Here is a 22,417-nt window from a genome sequence, read left to right as displayed (position 1 = left end):
GCTCTCTCTGTGGTGAGATATTAGGGAGTGGTGGGGACTGTGGCATTCTGGAATAGCCAAGCCTGCCTATGAAGGGCAGCTACTTAGCACAGCTGATCATTTTTAGACATATGTGTGGGCCATGTTGACTGATTTTGTTGTTGTTTTAAGAGAACTTACAAGTCTGGGTTTTTATGTGACCTCTCTGATTTTTTAAAGTTTTGGCTCAAATTTTCTAAACCTATCCTGCAGATCGATTGTAATACTGCTGTAGGCTAGATGTAACCCACTGGGCTTTCAGTTTGTGATCCCTATTATAGATGATCTCTGAAGCTTCTTTCTGACCAAGGTCCACTGATTCTAATGGGGACCATTTCAACTGGTGAACTAAAGATTCTTGTTCTAGTTGGGGAAGTCAGGGTGAGTAGGGAGTGGGGCTGGAAGAGGAGGATGGGGGCTGCAGCCTAAACAGGCTGCCTGCTGATTGGCGTTTTGGCTGGCCTCCTTGGGGAGAGGCCGCAGAGTGCCTGATTCACACCACATGTCTTGTATGTTTGTCATTGCAGGAGCTGGCATTTGTTGGAAGAGTTTGTGAAACCTTCTCTCTGCCCAGAGCTCAAGACCAATGCATCCCACCACCTTAAACCACTGGTAAATACATGCTTTGGGTTTTTTTTCTTTAGCTTTTCTTTTCTTTATTTCTTTCCTTCCTTCCATCTATCCATCCATTCTTCCTTCCTTCGTTCCTTCCTTCGTTCCTTCCTTTTTTCATGAGAGAGAGTGAGTGCAAGCATGTGCAGAAGCAGGGGAGGGGCAGAAGGAGAGGGAGCGAAAAATCTTAAGCAGACTCCACGTGTAGTGTGGAGCCTGACACGGGGCTCGGTCCCATGACCCTGAGATCACGACCTGAATGGAAATCAAGAGTTGGATATTTAACTGACTGAGCCCCCCAGGTGCCTCTGTTTTATTTCTTCTGCTGTAACAAAAGGAAATATTTTTGGTGGAGTGTAGAATGCGATTTTCAGAGAACCACACTGTCCATACTGTTCTGGGAGGAAGAACACTGGGCTGGGCCGAGGCATATCTGGGTTCTGGTACTTACTTGGTTCTGCCACTTTTACTGTGGGAGATCAGGTGAATTGTTTGACCTCTCTGGGCCCCAGACAGAGAAATGAATCCTGCCCTGCCAAAAGAGATTATATACCTGAGAATGCTTCATACAGAATAAAGTGCTGGACAACTATAAAGTAATCCTGTTTAGCTTTCACATCTGGAGCTGGGTAGTTCTAAGCTCACAGATTAAAATGTGAACACACGTATATTGCAAACACAGATTTTAAATGCCTGTTTTCTGAGTCTTCCAGAGTGGTCCTTCAAGCCCTTTGCATTTTCCTTTTCTCCCCCTTTCTACCATGGCTGCAGCTGCCTTTTTCTTGAAATGTTGAATTAACTACATTTCCCAATTACCTTCATTTTTATTTGAGATCAGATCATTTCCGTGAACAAATGTTCTTTTTTCCAAAAGAAACTTAATTGCTCATCACAGCGGGTAAGCGTCTTGCTTCTGCGGCAGTGGAAAGGGGCAGAGATCTGTCCTTTACAGCAGTGTGTCAGTGCTGAACCCAGGACACTCTGGGGCACGGTGTCTAGTGATGTTGAAGGTCTTGCATGAACTCCTTGAGGGGAAGGACCACCATGAGCCAAGGATGCAGTAGGACCTGTGTGTCTGGATTCCCACCACTCTTTGTTGAGAAGAGCTGTTTGTTTGCTGACTGGCTGGTCAGCTGTCACATTAAGGACCAGGTGCTCGTATGACCCAGGGAGACAAGTCCCAGTGGCATGGCCATGTGGGGAGTGGCTGAGTGCTGGAGGTTGGTGTAGGAAGGACAGGCAGTTTGGACAGGCAGGCAGGCCGGCCCAGGGTTAGAGTCCCAACTCAGGTGTGGGAGGCTGACCAGACATAGTAGTGTCTAAAGGAATACCATGGACATTCATGGTCCCACAACCAGAGTCCCATTTGGTGGGCAAGAAGAGCTCCGTGGTGGAGGTCCTCAGAGAAGCAGATGGTCTCAGGTGGGTGGGACACTACCCATTCAAATACATATAAATGCTTACTAAGTGCCAAGGTGTTGTTGCTCTGAGCATTGGGGATTCTGAGGTCTAAAGGCAGACTGTGTCACGTGTTTGGAGCTTAGAGTTAAGTAGGGTGGCAAATAATGTGAGCTCCATGAGGTCAAAGATCTTCGCTTTCATGTTCACTGCTATCCCCAGCCCTTAGAAGAGCGCCTCACATGCAAACATGATGGGTGCGCCCTAAAAATTATTTTAGGAACAAAGTGTAAATCACTAAATAATAATTTCGGGTAGTAATAAGTGCCATGGGGGAAGGGCAAAATGAGGGGCTAGAGGGACTGCTTTTGAAAGAGTGGCCTGAGAAGATTTCTGTGCCTGAGAGAGAGAGGGGTAGAAATTCTGTACAGAGATCAGAATGGGGTGAAGGAATCTTAGGGGAAGTGTGGAGGCAGAGGGAACAGCAAGCAGAAAGAAAAGACTTTGACGTCAGCTGAGCTCAGTGTGATGGAGGAACAGGACGGCAACCAGTTTGGCTGGCCTTGAGCTGGGAGGTAGGTATGGGGGCAGTGATATGAAATGAGGTCAGTGGCACGTGGGAGCCAGATCTTGGAGGCCATGATAAGAAGAGTGTGATTGGACACCACTGGAGAGTTGGAGCAGAACAGCAATCATCTTTGTGCTTCACAATTATTTCTCTGGGTCTTGAGTAGAGAATAGATTCTGGGGGCAAGAGTAGAATCAGTATAACCTGAAGGGGTCCAAGCAGGAGATACAGGGGTGACTTGGATTAGGGTGGGGGTTCTAGAATGATGTGAGCTGGTCAAGCTCAGGATATATTTTGAAAGTCGTGCCTTCTGGATTGAGTGTGGGCAGAAAGAGTCTAGTGTTTTTGGTTGGGTGAATGATGTTGCTGTTTACTGAGTTGAGGAACAGAGAGAGGGATGTGTGGTGGGGGACCCTGAGGGTTCAGTTTGAACATGTTAAATTTGAGGTGTGCATTTGGTATTTTCCTGGAGATCTAGAGTTGGCTGAGCCTGGAGGTGGTATCTTTGAGAGTCATCAGCACGTAGATGGTATTTAAAAGCTATGAGACTGAGATTACTTAGGTAGAGAAAGGAGGACTAAGTCGGACTTGGACAGAGAAAGAGGCAAAGGGTGGATTTTCCAGATAAAATCCCTAAGAAATGAATGAAGACACAGTGTGCTAATGAACATGGTATGATTTCATGTCACAAGAATATAAATTATTCAAATGAAATAATGACATAAAAGTAGTAAAACCTCATCTTATATTAAAAAAATTTGTAATAACCAAATTAAGAGAATTAGTTTTAGAATTTCATAATTTTAAATCAGGTCGGCTGAATGAATTATAAACTGCATTTATGCAATTGGCACATGGCTGTGCCTTTGGCTGGCAAGCAGAAGGTTCCAGCATCTTTTGCCATTAATAGTCTGTAAACTACACTGTTCTTTATCTGTACTGGAACTTCTGCAAGCCATTTTGATGACTAAGTGTAATTCACTGTTAATACATTCAGGTTTTTCATCCTAAAATCATACCATCCAAAAGTTCATTATTTTATTTTATTTTTTTTAGAGAGGGAGGGCCTGCAGAGGAGGGGAGAGAAAGAGTATCTTAAACAGTTGGAACTCAATGTGGGGCTTGATCTCACAACCCTGAGATCATGACCTGAGCCGACATCAAGAGTTGGACACTTAACTGACTGAGCCACCCAAGTGCCCCAGAAGCTCATTAAATGAAGGCTCTCTAAAGTGACAAACAGTGCATCAGAGACATTAGTTGTGTAATCAAAGTTAGCTATGATCACGTTCTATGAAAAAGGCCAAACGCCTTTTTTTGGTTTGTAGAACCACAATGTAGGAAATATTTAGAACATCTCTGAAATAATCAAGGATAAATGTTATAAGATAAAAAGCAGCAAAAATAGTTGTGGAAGAGAGATGCATCTCAGGGAGCACCCGTATCCATCAACTGCCCTAGACCAACAGGAGGAAATCTGTTCTGAATCCTACACATTTTTATTTGTTTGTGGGCTTTGGGCGCAAAATGCAGCCATTCCATATTGGTTTTGTCCCTTTCTAAGGGAAATCGCCCCATTGAGCTACCTGCACATTCTCATTGAGTTCCTCTATTTCCATTTTTGCGCTACTTGGTGAGTTTCTTCAGTCTTGTTATCTCCAGGCTCCCTAGACATTTTTGCTGCCTTCCTGAAGTCGCCACTCAAAGTTGGCCGGCCACCTCTCTGTCCCCCTAGACTTCATCTCTGACTGCCCTCGAGAGCCTCCCAGCTGAGCCCTCCCCAGAGGCTTTTCAGGATCTTTTCGGAATCCCTTCTTTGAGGACACTGTCACCTCTTCCCCAGGCCTGGTCTTTTCATTCCTTTTGTGGACATGACAAGAGGAAACCTGTGCAGCTGTTGAGGGCAGTGTGATAAGCAACCTTCTGGAATGTGCTGTTTCAAATCACCTGGGCAATGGGCATCCCTAACTTGCATTTTTGTGTATTTCCAGGCCCTCGTATTTCACTGAAAATATTCTCAGTGGGACTTCTGGGGCATCTACTATGCACTGATTACATAACATTCTCTATCCATAACCAGTGGTTTATGGCAAAGTGGAGGTTTCAGTGGAATGGTATTTGTGATGATTGACACCAACCTGGGCTTAAATTTGTCTTTTATCATAGAGTAGAACTTAAATATGCTTAAAAAGAATGAAATTTACTGATAACCAGCAGAGGAGGATTTCTCCTCTCTGATTCCTTCTTAGTAAGTGCTTTTAGGGATTAAAAAAACTGAAACAAAACAAAACTGGTACCTTCTCATGTCCCCAGAGACTGAGTGGTCAGGCATTAAAAAAAAGTGGTGGTATTCTCCTTAAGTTGAAAAGCGAAACAGTGCCTCAGTGCTGGTACACATGTAGACTGTCTCAGGAGAAGACGCTAGAGAGGAGTAGCATTTTGAGAAGGGCGATGGTATAGGAAGGATGCTTACATTCCATTCTATACCCTTTCATACTTTAGGGGAAAAAAAAAAAAAGGTCCAAAGTGGAGTGACTTGTGCTAAGGCCCATGTCCGCAAACCAAGAATTAATACCTAGCCTACCTCTGTAACCTTCAGCAGTCAATCTGGAATTACCTGGTCATCACTAGTGAGGAGGGAATCTGCCTGATAGGAACCACCCCACCCACCCCTCCCACCTTCCCCCAAAAGAAGGTGACCTTGCCTGGGACAGTCCACTTTTTGCTAGAATAACTTCTTTGCCCCCCTCCTTCTGCCTTAAAAAGTCTTCCATTTTGTATAGCTCCTCAGAGCTCCTTTCTACTAGATGGGAGGCCACCCAATTCGTGACTCACTGGATAAAACCAGTAAGATCTTTGAATATACTCCGTTGTTTTGTTTTTCAACAACTTCTAATTTCTTTTTGTATCATGTTTATGTGTTACCTTTAAAAAGCATGATAAGTATCCCTTTTCGCTCTTAATATATGATCTAGAAATAGAAAGCTTCGAGTTCTTCATTACTTGGTTCTCGGAGTGCTCCTGCTCAATGTGCATTTTGATGGAAGACATTGCCTTCACTTGTTCCGAGGCTCCACGTTCTTCAGCAGGTTGGGACTGGGCTTCTTTAACTTGAATTTCAAATTTTTGCATATCTTTTGCATATATCAGTCAATCCAATTGCTTTCTTTCCTCCTTCCTTCCCTTCTTTCAGAAAGGATTTAAGGCTGTTTCTGGCTGATATTTTATTCTGCAGCTTTAGACAAAATGTGAATTTGAGGTGAGGTGGTGGGCTTGCCACTAGTTGAACCACAAATCATTGCTGTCTCTACTGGACCTCTCTCTGCCGCCCTTTGAAGCAAAGGATTGTCACATTGAGGAATAGGAGATAGAATTTGGAACGAAATGGTGGACGGTTTCTAACCCCAGAGCTCAGTCTAGTTTAAAAGCAGCCCAAACTCATTTTCCTTAAGGATCTCAGCTACTGGAGGGAAATGCTGAAGGTGCAGTTTATTTGAGTTGTCACCTGTCTGTAAGCGAAGGCTGGAAGTCAGGGTCTCAGACCAAGGCTGCAGGCTCCAGTACTGCTGTGGGGTGTGTGTGCTGTCGAAGGCCGCCTGCGCAGGGGTCACTGTCTAAAAGTAACTCCCTGGGCTGGCTGTATTGGTTTGTGTCACCAACGTTTCATTCGGCCACTTCCCAGCCCGAGTTATCGCGTCCTGCAAAGACATGCTGTTCCTCTCTGGCAGCAGCGACATTTTTGAGGTGTTGGTATTTCTCCAGGAGATTTACACATTTGATTTTGTACTTTTCAAACAGGAAGTTTTATCACATTTGTTGGCCACGTGTAAAAACAAGATATTTTTCTCCTTTTCCATCCAGTGACCACAAATAGAGAATGAGGAACCCCTTTTGCTTTTCTTTTTCCTCCCTGGTTTGGGGAAGTAAACATTAGATCGTACTTGTGGCCGTCACTAAAACTGGGAGCTCATTACCCTCTATCTCCCGTGATTACTGAACGTCATGGGAAGAAATCATTCTCATTGCTCCACTGACTAGTTTAGAAAAGGCACCATCTGATACCTACCTCCCAGCGCGGTGCCCTCATCCCGCAGTCTCCTTATCAACGTGGAGATGACTCACTCTGTTTTCCTTACTCTGAGAGATTTTTCTCTGGTTTGCTGATCATGGCAGTGATTAAATAAAGAATGGTTCCTGCAGAGATATGCTGGAAAAAATAACCACTTGTGCTTGAACTTGCACAGTTGAACTTCACTATTATAATCAGTGAGGTATTATTTCTTAGATTTTTTGGGAGAGGGTTCAGGAACCCCTTTAAGGTCCATATGCATAAGCCTAGTATGCATATATAATGTGTTCGCATTTTTTGGTGGTGACGCTCCTACCCCCAGTTGTCATGCCTTCTTGCTTAGTCACAAAAACCATTAGCCTGTCCTTATAAAAATGGCTCTGAGTGACAGGTTACCTGCTCTGCACAGCATTTCTGTTGGAGAAAGATTAGGGGAGCTAGCTCTGTTCCAACAGCCTAACCTCAGTGAAATGTGCAACTTCCAGAATTGTCCCAACATGGACTCCAAAGCTGGAAATACTCTTTTAATTTTTTAAAAAAAGAGGAAAGAGGTACCTTTACCTTTTTCGCTTTGTGGCAACTAATTTCATGTTTTTCTCAAGTTCCTTTATTCCCTCCTTCTGCCTCCCTGGTCCAGAGAAAAGTTATTGTAGAGGAATACAGGTTTGTTGTTGTTGTTGTTGTTGTTTTTTTAAGATTTTATTTATTTATTTGACAGAGAGAGATCACAAGCAGGCAGAGAGGCAGGCAGAGAGACAGGAGGAAGCAGGCTCCCCGCTGAGCAGAGAGCCCGATGCGGGACTCTATCCCAGGACTCCGAGATCATGACCTGAGCCGAAGGCAGCGGCTTAACCCACTGAGCCACCCAGGCGCCCCAATTGTTGTTGTTTTTTGCTTTGCCTTTTTTTTTATTGTTGAGAATAACATTTATTATTATTATTATTTTTATAAACATATAATGTATTTTTATCCCCAGGGGTACGGGTCTGTGAATCGCCAGGAATACAGGTTTTTTAAAAAGTATATAGAGATCAGCCTTCATTTTCCGACAAACTTTGTGTTTCTAGGTGTTGCATTTGTTCCCAGAGTTAATTGTGTTTATGGCAGCCTGTCTCTTGTGGCAAGTTGCAAACTAGCTGCCCACAAAACACCAGTTTTAAGTTTTTTTTTTTTTTAAAGATTTTATTTATTTATTTGACAGAGAGAGATCACAGGTAGATGGAGAGGCAGGCAGAGAGAAAGAGAGAGAAGGAAGCAGGCTCCCTGCCGAGCAGAGAACCCGATGTGGGACTCGATCCCAGGACCCTGAGATCATGACCTGAGCCGAAGGCAGCCGCTTAACCCACTGAGCCATCCAGGCGCCCCCAGTTTTAAGTTTTTTGAAGTAAGTGGCCAGAATTTCAAGTCAGGAGATTTCACATAGTTTGATTTCTAACTCCTCTTGACAGTTAGAATATGTTCCAGGATCGAGCCATGTTCTTGCATGGGAGCAGTGTGGAGTAGCATGAGAATCACCGTTGTCCCCTCCGGGGGTGGCAAGGGGAAGCATTTAGGTCCCAGTTTGCTGTAGTCCCCACACCACCCACTTGTCACTTGCTTGGCCCTCTCAGGGTTTTGGTTTCATAACCCATGACTTAGAGTGTCTGTTTAAAACCTTATCTTGAAAAATCAGGGGATCTTGAGGTCTAGCAAAACATCATTTTGGTATCCTCCTTTATAAATAATGGAAACCAAATTTAAAATGATAGGGAGAAAAATACTTGAAGCAGTGGAATAGTGGAAACAAATATTTTTTTCCTTAAAGAGATCTGTGCATTTTTAAATGAGAGGAAGGAAAGAAAGCGGTAATGTAATTTTTGGAGCATTCTTTACAAATACCAAGTCATTTTATTAGTTTTGAAACATATCATGTACTCTGCATAATATGATTTGCTCATAAAATTACCATATTGGGAACATTTATACAAATGTAATCATATTTTCTTTTTAAATATTTCCCTTTTCCCCCCTTCTTTCAAACAGAACTGAACTACTGAACTTGAAGTAGCAGAAAATTTTTTATGGTCCCCCCCCCCCTTTTTACAATAAGACCAAAAACTAAAACTGGATGACAGAAGTCACCATTTTCATGAGACATGGTTCTTAGTCTTCAAGCCCTTCCAAGGTAACTAGTAGGTTACGGGAAAGGAACTTCACAGGAACACGACCAAGCCAGCAAGCCAACCTAAAACTTTAAGAAGCATGTGAATTTAATTGAAACCATCCCATTTTATGAGCTTTGTGATGGGCAGTTTGGGTCTTCTAAGAATGCCTCTTTTCCTGTTAAAATTACTCTTGTAACCTTCTTGTAAACAAAATGCTAGCAAGAATGCAGACTCTGTCCTTCAGTTTCTGGGTTTAAGGCATGAGCCAGTCACCAGGGAGCCTGGTCTCCTCACCCTGGCCACCCGCAGGCCCTGACCTATCTTAGAACTGCCTCCCCACCCTGGGCTTCATCTGTTTCTTGCATTAAATGAGATCGTATCTGGGTTCCCCTCAAAGGCTAGCTGTCTTGAGCTCTCTGTCATATGTCTTATGTCACTCTGAGTCCTGGGCAGGAGTTTTGGGATGCCCTGGTGTGCTGGCCACATAACCAGTTCCATGGAGTCAGAAGAGCTGAGTCTCAGTGGAGAAGGTTCCTTCTATCATCAGGAATTCCTCATGCTTGTGTCTACTATACAGAGAAGAACTAGGTATAATGAGATTTGTACTTGGTGACCTCATGGCCCAACCCTGCTCTCCCTACGCTGGGAGAGAACTCCCTAGCTCTGCTTCATGGATGGGGCAAAAGTGAACTAGGAAGAGAGATTTTTACCTTGTTGGCATTCTGTAGACTATTTCTGATGCTGGGTGCTCCGAGGTCTATAAGTGGACTCCTCATCACTGGCCGGACGGTCTTCACACTTGAATTGTACAGTCCTGGTCACACTTCTCCTTTATGTTTCTGTGGCAGGTCCGACACCAGTTACGTACAGTCTTGTGGCAAAACTGTTGACTGTAACCAAAAGTGAATGGCAGACAGAGAGGCTTTCACAGAGTAAACAAGACATGTTCTATAACGTGATCAACACAGGATGGTGTCCTAGTGGCCGCTGTGGGTGTTTTGTGCTGGGCCCGTTCCGCGGTTGGCTGAGGGTGTGATCCGCCACTTACTTTCCTTGTCTGACAGCTTATAATGGCACGTAGGGCATGGGAAGAGAAATAGATACACATCCATACACACACAATATACCACATACACATTAAATGTATTGTGTTTACATTTTATATTAAATATATTGGCATACTTTAGGAAATCTATTTCAGAAATAAATGATGCTGCAATGATTCTGTGCTGCTTGGGTTGGCTGTGCGTGTTGGAGCCCAGCAGGAACCAGAGTCTAGGCTTGCAAGGGCCTTGGGATTGTTTTAAACGGCTCTTGGCAGATTCTAGGCTGCGTTCTTGCTTCACGTGCCCGAAGATACTGTGGATTTTCCAACTCTTGAGATTGTCTCTGCAACATTAGATTCATTGATCTGTTGACTTGTTTATTCAGTCAACGTCGATGGAGTAGCTAATACTTATGTCATGCCTTTAGCCTGTGGGGTGTATCCACACCCCTTATCCCCCTTAGATGTGCTTGTTTCAGAGTCCGGCCAGGTAGTCTGCCTGTCTAGAGGCAATAGCCTGCCTTGATCGAGGCCTGTGGTTTTTGTTTCTTAATAAAGTCTTTTTACTTTCTTTTGTACTTGAGAACAGATATACCCACGGCATGGCCTGGGCTATTTGGGAAGGAGCTCGGGATAGGTGGGCAGAAGGGTTGCTACGGGAGCTGGGTTTGCACAGTGATGCCCAGGAACAGAGGAGGTGGGAGTCCTCTCCTGAGCACGAGTGGGTGGCTGGGAGGCGCTTGTGGCTCTGAGGGAGATGGAAACTATTTGGAACAGCTGCCGTGGGCTGGGCAGCAGGGGCTGAGCAAGAGCTGAGAGCAAGGGCTGCTGGGTGCCTGGGCAGAAGCTCTCGTGGACAGCAGGTGTGGCCTGGCTGTGTGACTCGGGGGTGAAGGGAGAGGCTGGGGTGGGGGGACGGGTGGGTAGAGATTGGACGGTTGCTTGATGGTTGACCTAGTGTGGGCATACACCGACCCTGAGAGGGTGGCCATACAGGGAGCTGTTGAGGTGGACAGTAGGGACGTTGAGGGGGCCTGGGGGTGCTGGGCGGCAGCTCTTCTTAGCATGGCTTATAAGGCCCTTTAGCTCTGAACTCCTCCCGCTGTGCATGCCCCGTTGGGCCATTCCTGTGTGCTTTTATACATATTATTCCCTTCTCCAAATTCTTCCCTCCTCCAAGCTCTGGCCCAGGCAGCACTGCTGGGAGACTGTTCCCGCTTGCACTCTGCTCCGTTCTCTGCTGGGTCAACTGACCCTGCGCCCCGTCCACATGTGTCTCCCGTGGCACCTCCCGTGGCAGTTTACAGGCTGCTGGCATCTGTGGATCGTTGGGCACATTGAGTACACGGCCATCCTCGTCCCTAGGCGTACAGAACATGTTCAGTAAATGTTTGCTGAATGGAGGCCTAACTGCTGTGTTGCAATATTAGTTTATAACAGAATATTAGGTCTGGAAGAAAACTATGAGATCAGCTGGCCCCAAAAGAACTATTCTATTTTTTTTCTATTTATATCTATTCTTTTTTTTTTTTTTAAAGATTTTATTTATTTATTTGACAGAGAAAGATTACAAGTAGACAGAGAGGCAGGCAGAAAGAGAAGAAGGGAAGCAGACTCCTCACTGAGCAGAGAGCCCGATGCGGGGCTCCATCCCAGGACCCTGGGATCATGACCTGAGCCGAAGGCAGAGGTTTTAACACACTGAGCCACCCAGGCACCCCAAAAAGAACTATTCTTTTTGTTGTTCATGGAGAACTGAAACTCAGAGAGGTTGAGGACCTGACCCGATGTCACACAGCATGCTCAAGCAAGAGCTAGGACTCCCATTCACCTTCTCTGAGTCCAGATGCCATGTTCTTTGCACTAGACCACAACAGACTCCGACTGTGTCTGCGTGTGACTTGTACGTGTGTGAAGAGGGCGAGCGTCTGCCTCTGCCGAGTGCACGCTTGCCGCCTCTCGTCTCCGTTCGTAGGGGTGTGTTATCTCATTTTTCTCGCACAGAGGGAAACCGCGTCCCAACAACCCGAGGCCCTTTTCCTCCGCATTGTGCCAGGTTTACAACAGCCCTTACCTCACTGCTTCCCTTTCCCTTTCCGGGTTCGTCCCAGTTTATCTTTGGTCAGGGTGAGCATCAGCAACGGTTTCTAAGTAAATAGAGGAACTGCAGATTCAGGGTTGGCACGTCCAGCGCTCAGTGCTTTGGGTGTCCGCCTGTCCCCCCCTTCTGGCTGCTGTCATTGCTACTCCCGTCTCCAAACTGCCCTGATTTAGCATGTGTTCAAGACTGGTGGCGCGCAGTGGAAGTTTCCTTCTTGGAGCAAGCTGAAGAGCTGTCAGAGCCCTGAAAAAGGAAAGCCTTCAGGGAACGAGAGTGGGCACATGCCCGAACCATTCTGTACCAGTAAACAGATCTGTCGGTTTCCAGACCCATCCTTGGAGAACGGCATACATTTGGGGGTGTCTAGAAATGCTGGTTGTGTGTTTTCCATCTCCAAAACTTGCCTCTGAGCTCTTGGATAGTATCCGATGTGTAGAATGTTCTGTCTAGGGTTAAAGTCTCCGGGTGACAGAGGGTGGGGTGTGGCCAGTTCCCTGACCGCCTTTTCACGGATGACGCAGTTTCGAGAGGTTGGTTCCAGTCCCCAGCAGATCCTCTCAACTCCCTGCCCATCAGCCTTGGTCCAAAGTACCACCGGGTCAGTTATAGAACTAGAAGGTCCACTTGTTGAGTGCTGGGGAGTGGGGTGACAGGTTTGAACCTTGGGGCTCCTCTGTTAATTGACCAAACAGTATATGGTAAAAAACAAAACAAAACAAAACAAACCCCCTTTGGTAAAAATGCTTTAGAGACCAGGGTCTTCAGATTTTCTTTTTTACTTTAGGGAGCTCTGCAACACTGCTCTCCCTGAGCTCTTCCATATTCCTCTTTTCTTTTTCTTTGCCATATTTCTCTTTTCTCTTTTCTTTTTTCTTTTTCTTCTTCTTTTTCTCCTTCTCCTTCTTCTTCTTTCTTCTTTTTCTTTCTGTAAGATGATGTCCACTGCCCCCATTAGCTTAGAAATCCTGTGTCTTGGAACAAGTCCGCTGTCTTTGGTTTTACGGGGCTTCTGAATCCACTTTGGACCTTCCTGGCTCCCAGCCACTTGGGAGCCTGTTTCTGATTCTCCCTGGGCTGGTCTTGAGTTCCAGGTCTTGAGCTGGAAATACATCAGCCAAGGATTTGGATTGCATCAGGAAGTATTTTGATTTTCTATATTTTCTGCTTGGCATCTACTCATTTCCTTCGGGGACATCCCCTTCCTTGGGAAAAATAATTCCAAAGATGCTTGTCTGACCGATGAGCTAATAAGAAGGCACTCTCCAACCAGGCGCTTCCCTTTAGGGATCTTGGCTTGTCAGGCACAGGTCACTGGGTGAGACGGGGATCACCCAATGTCAAATGTTCCTGACAGCCACTCCTCCTTGACCCACCCTGCAGGCAGTGGTCCTTATGTTGGCTAGTTTTGGGACAGAACCAGCTTGGACTATAGCAGATGTTGACCAGAATGTGTTTCTAAGGTGTCAGCTAGCCCACTGCCGCTGTCTCCCAAGTAGATCCCCAACCCTGAGCTGTCATCCAGGTGTGTGTAATATTTCCTCGTGGTGCCATAACCTCTCTGTAGTCATGAATGGGAGCATTAGAAGGGGCTCTGCTGGGGCCCCAGAGCTGTGCTGGGATCTTAGCCGGAAGCTCCCTGAGGATCCTTGTAAGGACCGCTAAACTTCACTGCTCTTTCCAGGAACCTGGTTTCTGCGAAGCAGGTGGTCAACTAGGGTACTGCCCCCTCCCCGGTTCCCCCCTACATAGGTAGACTTCACATGTGTTCGTCTCAGATTTTATCTTGTTAGATTTGATTCATCTTATGACCTATGAGGAACATTTAATATCCAGCTTTTGTCATCTCTCAAGGTGACGGGCCCTCCTTCATGTGTGTCACCTCTAGATAGGAGTCGTTGACCCAGATGTATGGGACAGGGCCGAGTCCACGTGTCTGCAGGCTGGAGGCTCATTTGTCTCAGTATAAATCTGCCTCTGTGCGCCTGTTCGAACTCTTAAAGCCCAGCTCAAGGGAAATGACACTCATCTAATTATCTGTCTTATAAATTGAATGAAAAAGGGAATTGGTTAACCTGACTTAAAGTGGTTTATGGTGAACCTCTGGTTTGTAGTGAACTGGTTTATAGGGACCTTCTGACAGTTTTTGGCAATCGTCACTTTCTTGGATATTATATTAATTTTAATTTGTTTAATTTTAATTTATTTAATACTCCAGGCTGGGGGCACCTGGGTGGCTCAGTCGGTTAAGCATCTGCCTTTGCCTCAGGTTATGATCCCAGGGTCCTGGGATCACGCCCCTTGCTCAGCAGGGAGTCCGCTTCTAACTCTCCTTCTGCTCCCCCCCCTCCTCCCCCCGCTCATGCTCTTGCTCTCTCTTTCCCAAATAAATAAATAAAATATTTTTTAAAAGAATACTCCAGGCTAGAATTTTGCTGGACACGAATGCCAAGCCTCTTGGCATATACTTCTAGAATCTTCCTTTTGTGAATTATTTAGTTCCATATCTTTGAACACCATTCCTTTCTTTGAGGTTTCTGTAGGACTCCTGACAGTGATTCACCTGTGGCACGTGTCCGTACTTTGTCTGTGGATGTGACTCATCTGAGCCTAGGAACCTGACTTAAAGTGGCTGTAGCTCTCCCAGCTCCACACCTGTCTTCCATTCCAGTCACTTCTTACCAGAGTTGCCTCTTGCAGCATGAAGAACGTTCCCTCAGCACAGGCGAGGAGCTCTGCTCTGCTCTCACTAACATGACACTGGCTTCCCCACACAGGCCTGTACTTTGCTTCTCTTGTCACTCTGATCATAGCTTTGCAAACAAATCAACAAACAGAGACCTACCCCTGATGGTTATTCACGTTTCTCATGTGTTTTAACGCATCCCAGACGTTAGCCTTTTGGACTTCCTTTTGCTGCTCTCCTTTGCTTGGCCTCAACTCTGTTCCATCTTCCTGCGGCCCAGACAGGAAAATAGAGCATTCCATGCTAGGAGTCCTTTGCAGCCCTTTAAAGGACTTTCCAGGGCCTTCCTGGCTGTCCTCCCCACCCTCTTTGGACCACAGGAGTTTTTCTCCAAGCTCAGATAACCTCTGCCTTCACTTGCCTTTCCAAGACTTAGCTTCTCACCATCATGTTCTCTCTAATTTTAAGTTGTGACTGGTCCTCTGGGCTGCCCGGTGTAACCATGCAGAGCTGAGTTGGTGACTCAGGACCGGATGAGCCATGTTGACTGCCCAGAACTTTCATTCCCACCCTGACTCCCCAGGAGACCCACTCTTGAGAACTCCCACCCAGGGCAGGGCAGGGCTGGGCTGGGTCCATAGATACCTCTGCCAGAGTTGAATTCTCAAGGAGCATCTGAGCCTCTCCCTGAGCTGAGGCAAAAGACCAAGGCTGCCCAGCCCCTTGGTCAGAGAGCCAAAGGAAGGGAATAGGCCATGGATGAAACAACAGAGCAGACAGGCTGGCTGAGCTGGAAGCAGGACATCTGGGGGAGGCTGGAAGCTTTGCTTTCGATAACTCTGAGGACTCAAACCCAGGGGGCCCAGCCACAGGGTGTTCTGCTCTTTTACAAGAGGAACTCAGTACTGGGAGAGTGCCCTCTGAGTGGCCATCCTATTTTGGGATGAGTAAGTCAAGGAGCAGCTCTGTCCGTGCTCCTGGAAGTGCCTCACATTCCCTCATTTTAGACTTGCCATTCCTGTATGGAAAAGCCTCTTAACTCCTTTACAGATCCTGGATCATAAGACTCAGGCTGGCTGGAATTTTATCTCTTTACTGTCTGTGGACAAAGATTTACTGAGAAAAATCTCAGTAAGTGATGTTGGTTCAGGGAAAGCTTTATAGAGGACCCACTTTAGGAATGTGTATTTGCATGCAAACAATGAGAGTGCTAATTAAAATGATTCTCACATAGTCATTTTAGCAGTGCAGGGACTGCTGCTTGGCAACACTTGGATAGTAGAAATGAGTGTACTTGGAAATAATAAAGTATTGCTCCTTTCATCCATCTAACCAACTAAGATGTATTGCGTGTCTTCTGTTTGCAAGGAACTGGGCTGGAACTGAGGGGGTTGGGCATGAAAGGTCAAGAGTACAGAACCCGATGTTTGCCCTCAAGGGCGACCAACTGAGGGGTTTCCTGGACATGATACTACCCGGAAAGTCCAGGGAGAACCCCGGGGTGATTGGTGATCCTACCTCAGGAATTGAAAGAGTAGTAGGAATTAAACTACCTGGAGTGTTCTCCCTGTTAATGGAGACAACACCTGTTCACATTGTTTTAGAAATTTTCTGTATTCTGCCCTTGGGTTCCTCCCCCACCCCTGCCACCGCAAACGGAGTAGTCAGATTCCCTTTTGCAACCATATGCTAACATTGAAAATCTTTCTGTCCTCCTCATCAGCATCAGCTCTCACCGTGCACCTGCTGTGTGTAGGCCTCTGGTCTCTGCCCTGATTGAACCTGAAGGGGCCATGAAAGCCTTTCCAGCTCCCGGTGGGACACCACCGCCAGCTCCTTGCCTTTTTAAAAAAGTGTTTTAGGGCATAGAAGGGCAGAATAAATATTTGTGGATCAAAGCTTATCAACTTGGCGGTTAAGCGTGCCCCGTCCGGAGTCACATGGACTCGGTTTCACATTCTCGCTGCCGTGGGCTCACTTTGTGATCTTGGCTTGCTTGTAACATCACCTCTGAGCCTCGTGGTCCTCCTTTGCGGAACTGGGATCAACACGGGTACCTGTATCAGAGGATTGTTACGAGGAAGACTTGGACACGAGTCCCAGAGTCTTCCAAGGTGATGAGGGTGAGTTAGTATGACAGCATTCCAGGCAGCTCCTGCCTGTAGTTTTGGCAAAGTAAAGCCATTGTTTGGGTCTCAGCTCTCAGTTAAAATTCTGATGTAATCTCAGGCCCATGTTTAACCCTGCCAGCCCTCATTTCCCCTTTTCTGATCTATATTCAGGTATATCTAAATGCCATGTGTGCATGTTTATCTTATCTTAAAAAAGAAGTACGGCTCCTACAGCACCTTGTGCCTGGCCTGTCGTGTTCCATAAATATTTGCTAAATTTTAAAAACTATAAAACTTATTTTATTTTGGTTATTCTAGAATTCTTGTGAGATTGGGTAGGGCAGGTCTTCCTCCCTTGTCACCTGCCTCTTGTTATGTCTAAGGGGCATGGATGAGAAGCCAGTGGGTTCAAATGGTTTGCTGAAGGGAACCTGGCTGGTAAATGTGGAAAGCGGGCCTAGAACCCATGGTATTTGCAATGAAAGTTATGGGCATGCCTCTGCGCATTTGTCAAGGGCGCATGGGGGTCACAGAAACATTAAGCATTGTTATGGTAAATCTGGTGACAAGTGAACAGTGTATTTACTTCCTCTGTACCTACTGCCCCCACCCAAATGGGCCGTGATCCCCTGGCGTGCTGCTAACCGATGTCCTCTGTGAATTCCAGCATCGACCTTGTACCCTGCAGCTGGCTCTCTAAAGCTTATTAAGGTTGCCAGTTTAAACCTCATCCAGACCCTGACTGCCTCCTACCTGGCCGGACTCCCGTTTGGAGACCAAAAGTTTCTACTGTGTTTATATACCTTGTATCCGAGCCCCTTCGAGGAGCCAAGGTTAAAGTCCTCTTTAACCCCCTCCCCCTGCCTTTATATTTGGTATTGAAACACTTCATTTCTTGTAAGAAACTTAGCTATGAAAGGGGTGTATCAGGGAATGTGAATATCGGTTTAAACCACTTTTATTTGCCGGTCTCTCATTGCTTAAACATCTAACTTTAGATTAAAATATGTTCGTGTTGGTTCATTAACACAGACGCTTTTAAAAAACGCTGCAGCGTCAGGGGTTAAAATATAAAATTCTATATGCGCAACGAAAGGTGGTTTAGTACTTAAGTCCTATTTTTGAGCTCTGGAATTCAATTCCTTCCTGTTACCAGCTGAACCTGGGACTGATGTATTAGATGAAAATATAGTCCTATCTTCAAACGTGGACAACAGGACATTCTGTCCTCCAAATTTCAGCGTTTGAATTGGGTGTTGCAGGAAACTTGGCACTCTCTCTTTCTTTTCAAAATAATAAACAGAGATAGTCGCCTCAGGTTTCATCTGATGGGGCTTAGATGCTATTGCCTCATAAAGGCTGATTCATAGACAAATGGGAACTAATTATAGTAACTTAAAAATAATGTCCCCGTTTAAATTTGGCAAGGCAAGATGCCTTGCATGTTTTGTAGGACATGAGAGACTCCGTTTCTTCAGTGGCACGGAGGTGACATGCCCATTGCTATTTTAGCCACGCAGTGGCTGTGCTGGGTCACTACCTGCCCTCTTTATTTGATTCTGTTGGGGATTTCTCATGCCTTCTCATGCACACTGCGCGCACAAACACTGAAACAACTCTTACTACCGTCTACACAGGGAATTCTTTCTTGCTAGTTATCCATTGCATTTTTTAAGAGGCAGGTGTCTGAGTGGAAGAAAGTGGATGGCATTTTTAATTTATTTTTTTAGTTTAAGTATTTTAGAATCACTGCTATGAAAAAGTATTTGGTGAAATGAATAGAAAATCATCACAGGGTATTCTGTGATGTAAGAAGTGATTCTTACCCTCCCTACTCAGAATTAAGTTGGAAGACATTCCACCGGAATTTTCTTCAAATAATTTTTGTCTTTGAATTTGCTTTTTTTTTTAAAAGATTTTATTTATTTATTTATTTATTTATTTATTTATTTATTTATTTGACAGATAGAGGTCACAAGTAAGCAGAGAGGCAGGCAGAGAGAGAGGGGGAGAAGCAGGCTCCCTGCTGAGCAGAGAGCCCAATGTGGGGCTCAATCCCAGGACCCTGGGATCATGACCCGAGCTGAAGGCAGAGGCTTTGACCCACTGAGCCACCCAAGTGCCCCTGAATTTGCTTTAAATAAGTAGGTGATACGTGACCATGTTCAGAATTCAAAAATTAGAAAAATCTTTGTGATGGAAAGTAAATCTTTCGTGTCTCTCTCTCTATCTGTGAATTCCTGCCCCAGCCCTCTCTTCGGAAGCAGTGCTGGGCACCGGTTTCTTGCAAACTGTGCTCAAGATTTTCTCAGCATCTGTAAATCTGTATGTCTATTTTCTTCACACAAATGACTTCACGCTATCCGTGGTGTTTTGAACTTGGCTTTTCTATTTAACCATAATCTTAGAAATGATTCCATCTCACATCTTGAGCTACCTCATGGTCTTTAAGAGTTTTGTTGAGTAGTTGCGTCAGAGCATAGAAAAAATAGTCTATGAGTGGTATTTAGGCTCTTTTCCCCTTCTGCTGCTGAAATCATGGCATACTGATAATCCCATACATCTGCTATGGGATGGGCTCTCCCTCTCGGTGGTTATCAGTGTGGGCTCTAGAGCCCAAGGGCCTGGGTTGAAGTCTTAGTTTCTTCATTTACTACTGAACTCTGGGATCTTGGCCAGTTACTTATTCTTACTGGACCTCAGTTTCATCATTTCTAAGATAGTCTTTATCTTAGAGGCAGGACGTGATGATTAAAAGCCTTCGTCTGTAGAAAGCTTATGCACAGTGCCAGGCACGTCGACAGGTCTGTACCTGTTCACGAGTGGTATCGTTTTGTGTGATGTGGAAATCTCTGAACTTATCTCTGCATGTTTCTGAACCACTACTAGTAACAGATAGGTTTTGAATGTGTGGGTTCCAGCTCCTAAATTTACTGAAATGCCATGTTCCTCCTCCCCTCCCCCCTTTCATTGTTGCTTCTGTGTACATCCTGGAGGAGGAAAGGGAAGATTGGATTTCTGGCCACTCCACTCATGTGTCCAGACCCCTTCAAAGGTGTCAAGTACATTGCCCATGGTGATACTTTTTAACAAATGGCTCAAAAATTTCCCCCCCTCCCGTAACTAGCTTAGAACTTTATGATGCTTAAATATGTTACATTTAGGCAAATACATTGTGTGCCTGTGCGTATGACTCAAATTTATTTAATGATTTCACCATATTTGAAAGTATAAATCTTTGGGAAAGACCGGAGAGTGTATTTACCCTGATTTAGTTAACTTTAGTGGAAGGTACAGGGACTTATGTTACCTATGAATCTCACATCATTGAAGACCACCACTTTTGGATTCAGACAAACCAAAGGTAAAGTCCCGGTGTTGGCATTTGCCAGGTGTTTGACCATACACTTACAGGGTGTTGTAAATGAAGACATCCACCCACCTCCTAGGACTTCAAGGCTGATGAAACAGTAGATAAAGGACCCAGCAGTGCATGGCACACAGCAGGTGCTCGCGGACATCCGTTCCTTTACCCTTCCTGTCCTGCGTCACACTTCCTCCTGCCATCAGCACGGCCCTTGGACTAACCTCTCCCACCCGGATCCCAGTGTTCTTCCTCCCCACTCTCCTCCTGACTTGCCCTACGGCTAACCCGTGTGCTTTTTCTGCTTCCACGGGGAGAGGGGATGATGTCCCAGTGGTTGTCACTTGCATCTTCCCCGTTGTTAACCAGTTTTCAGTGAAGCCGGCAAGTGAGTGAGTGAGAGTCAGGCTTGCCATTTCTCTACCCTAGTGAGGTCATTGCTGTTTCTTTGAAAGCAGTAGCAAGTGACAGCCTTGCAAGATTGCAATTAGGGGCCACGGAGCGTTACACCGGCTCCTGAGGTGATCATAGAGAATGGTGTTTTCATTCTTGGCTATTCCTTTGGAGAAAATTTGCTATAGCCAACTTAACACTAATTATTTTCCCAGATAATTCTTTTTGTGGGGGGAGGTGGATGTGCGGGAGAGGTCTTGAAAATGTTGTACTTCATCGAAGCTCCATTAGAAGGCACTTGCAGGAGGCCTGCTCTGACCGTTTTACCCCCACTTCCCAAGAGAAGCATGAGCCAGCTGGCTTCCAGACTCGGTGGCCACCTTTGCTCGGCCCTTGGTTTAATGTCTTGGAGGTGGACCTCTGGGTACCCTGGGAGGGGAAGTGAAGCTACAGCTGGAAAGGGAGCAGGAAGACCTTTGCTCGATCTTCCAAATCACTCCTTTGGAGAGGAGCTACTCTATTTTGCATGAAGTGTTTTGCTGTGAATTTTTGAAATAGCAGTCACACCCATATTCAAATGTAAGAACCAGGGTGCTCTCCAAAGACATGCACAGCCAGGTCCCTTCCATTCCGCAAACAAATATTTGGATAATAGGAACCATTGTTGCCACTTGGAATGGTCTTCCCAGTTATCCTCCTCCCTCCCCCAACTCAGGCTTTCATATCCTTTCACATCTAGCGAATTCCCACTGTCTGGTTTTTGTAGTTTTTTTTGACTCTGGACTGTTTGGCTATTAGGTAAACCCTTGTGTGTTGAACTGTTAGTTATTAACCCTGTTGTCGTGTAGATTCATGTAGGCATTTTCCTGTGTCAATGCCTTGGCTTCCCCGCCAGGTCTTCACTCCTTAGGCAGGGACGCGTGCTTCCGTCCCTCAAGCAGCAGTAGCAGCAGCGCCCCAGCCCCCCAGGACTGTTGGAAATGCACAGCTGACCTGCTGAATGAGACTGTCTGGGGGCGGGGCTCAGCAGTCTGCAGTTTCATGAGCACTCCTGGCCATCTGCTGTATGATGGCGTTAGAGACCCTCTGCTGTATGATGGAGTTAGAGACCCTCTGCTATGGTGAGAAGCACAAGGGTCTGGGGGTTGGGGGCGGGCTTGGTCTAGGACTGATGCCACTTCTGCTGTTTGCTGATTGACCTTAGGGAAGGGAATTTTTGTCTCTTTTCTCCCATTCGAGGGTTAGTTTGTAGAGGTTTGTTCTGCAGGATGTTAATCGGTGCCCTAGAGGATGAGGTGGGGAAACCATTATGTGGGCAAATAAATGAAAGGAATGCAGCTGCCTTAGTGAATTTCAATAGGATTTCTGATGGCCAGACTTCTCAGATACCTCAATATGTCACTGAAGGTCATGGAGAGTCACTGTGGAAAGAGGTAGCAAATTTGTTAGATTCTAGAATGTCTTTGCTGTTGCCTGTTGGCTTTTCTGGCAACAATATTTTGTGGAACACATTTTTGGGAGATGCTGGACCAGGTAATGTGTGAAGATCCTGTTAGCCTTCAATTTTTTTTTTTAAGATTTTATTAGAGAGACAGCAAGAAAGCTCAAGCAGGGGGAGCAGCAGAGAGAGAGGGAGAAGGAGGCCCCCTGCTGAGCAGAGACACACACCCCCCCCCGCCCCCCAACACGGGGCCTGATCCCAGGACCCTGGGTTCATGACCTGAGCTGAAGGCAGACACTTCACGGACTATGCCACCCGGGTGCCCCAGCCTTGCGATTTCAAAGCCCTGTAAATGAGTCCAAAACTCCAAAACTTTAAACATAGGGTGAATCAGACATGATGCCAGGATTTATAATTTGGGTAAATCAGACTTACACAACAACTTGAGCATTGGAACAAAACGGAAGTAA

The 22,417-nt window shown here is 45.7% G+C and overlaps 1 protein-coding gene across 46 annotated transcripts in view; it reads left to right on the top strand.

Moving 5' to 3' along the window:
• The window catches only part of SORBS1 (sorbin and SH3 domain containing 1), a 227,861-nt gene that overhangs the window by 62,267 nt on the left and 143,177 nt on the right, over nucleotides 1-22,417 (top strand). For 45 of the 46 annotated variants that reach the window (XM_047703111.1, XM_047703064.1, XM_047703093.1 and 42 more), the window contains exon 2: nucleotides 546-630. The gene's annotated coding sequence lies outside the window, so the exon portion shown is untranslated. Of the gene's footprint in view, nucleotides 1-545; nucleotides 631-16,741; nucleotides 16,762-22,417 lie in introns of those variants that run through there. The other variant, XM_047703062.1, reaches the window with a different exon arrangement.

The sequence above is a fragment of the Lutra lutra genome, chromosome 14 (genome assembly GCF_902655055.1).
Source record: "Lutra lutra chromosome 14, mLutLut1.2, whole genome shotgun sequence".
Classification (NCBI taxonomy): Eukaryota; Metazoa; Chordata; class Mammalia; order Carnivora; family Mustelidae; genus Lutra; species Lutra lutra.
Note: the sequence above shows the minus strand (reverse complement) of the source record. Positions and strands in the feature narration are given on the sequence as shown.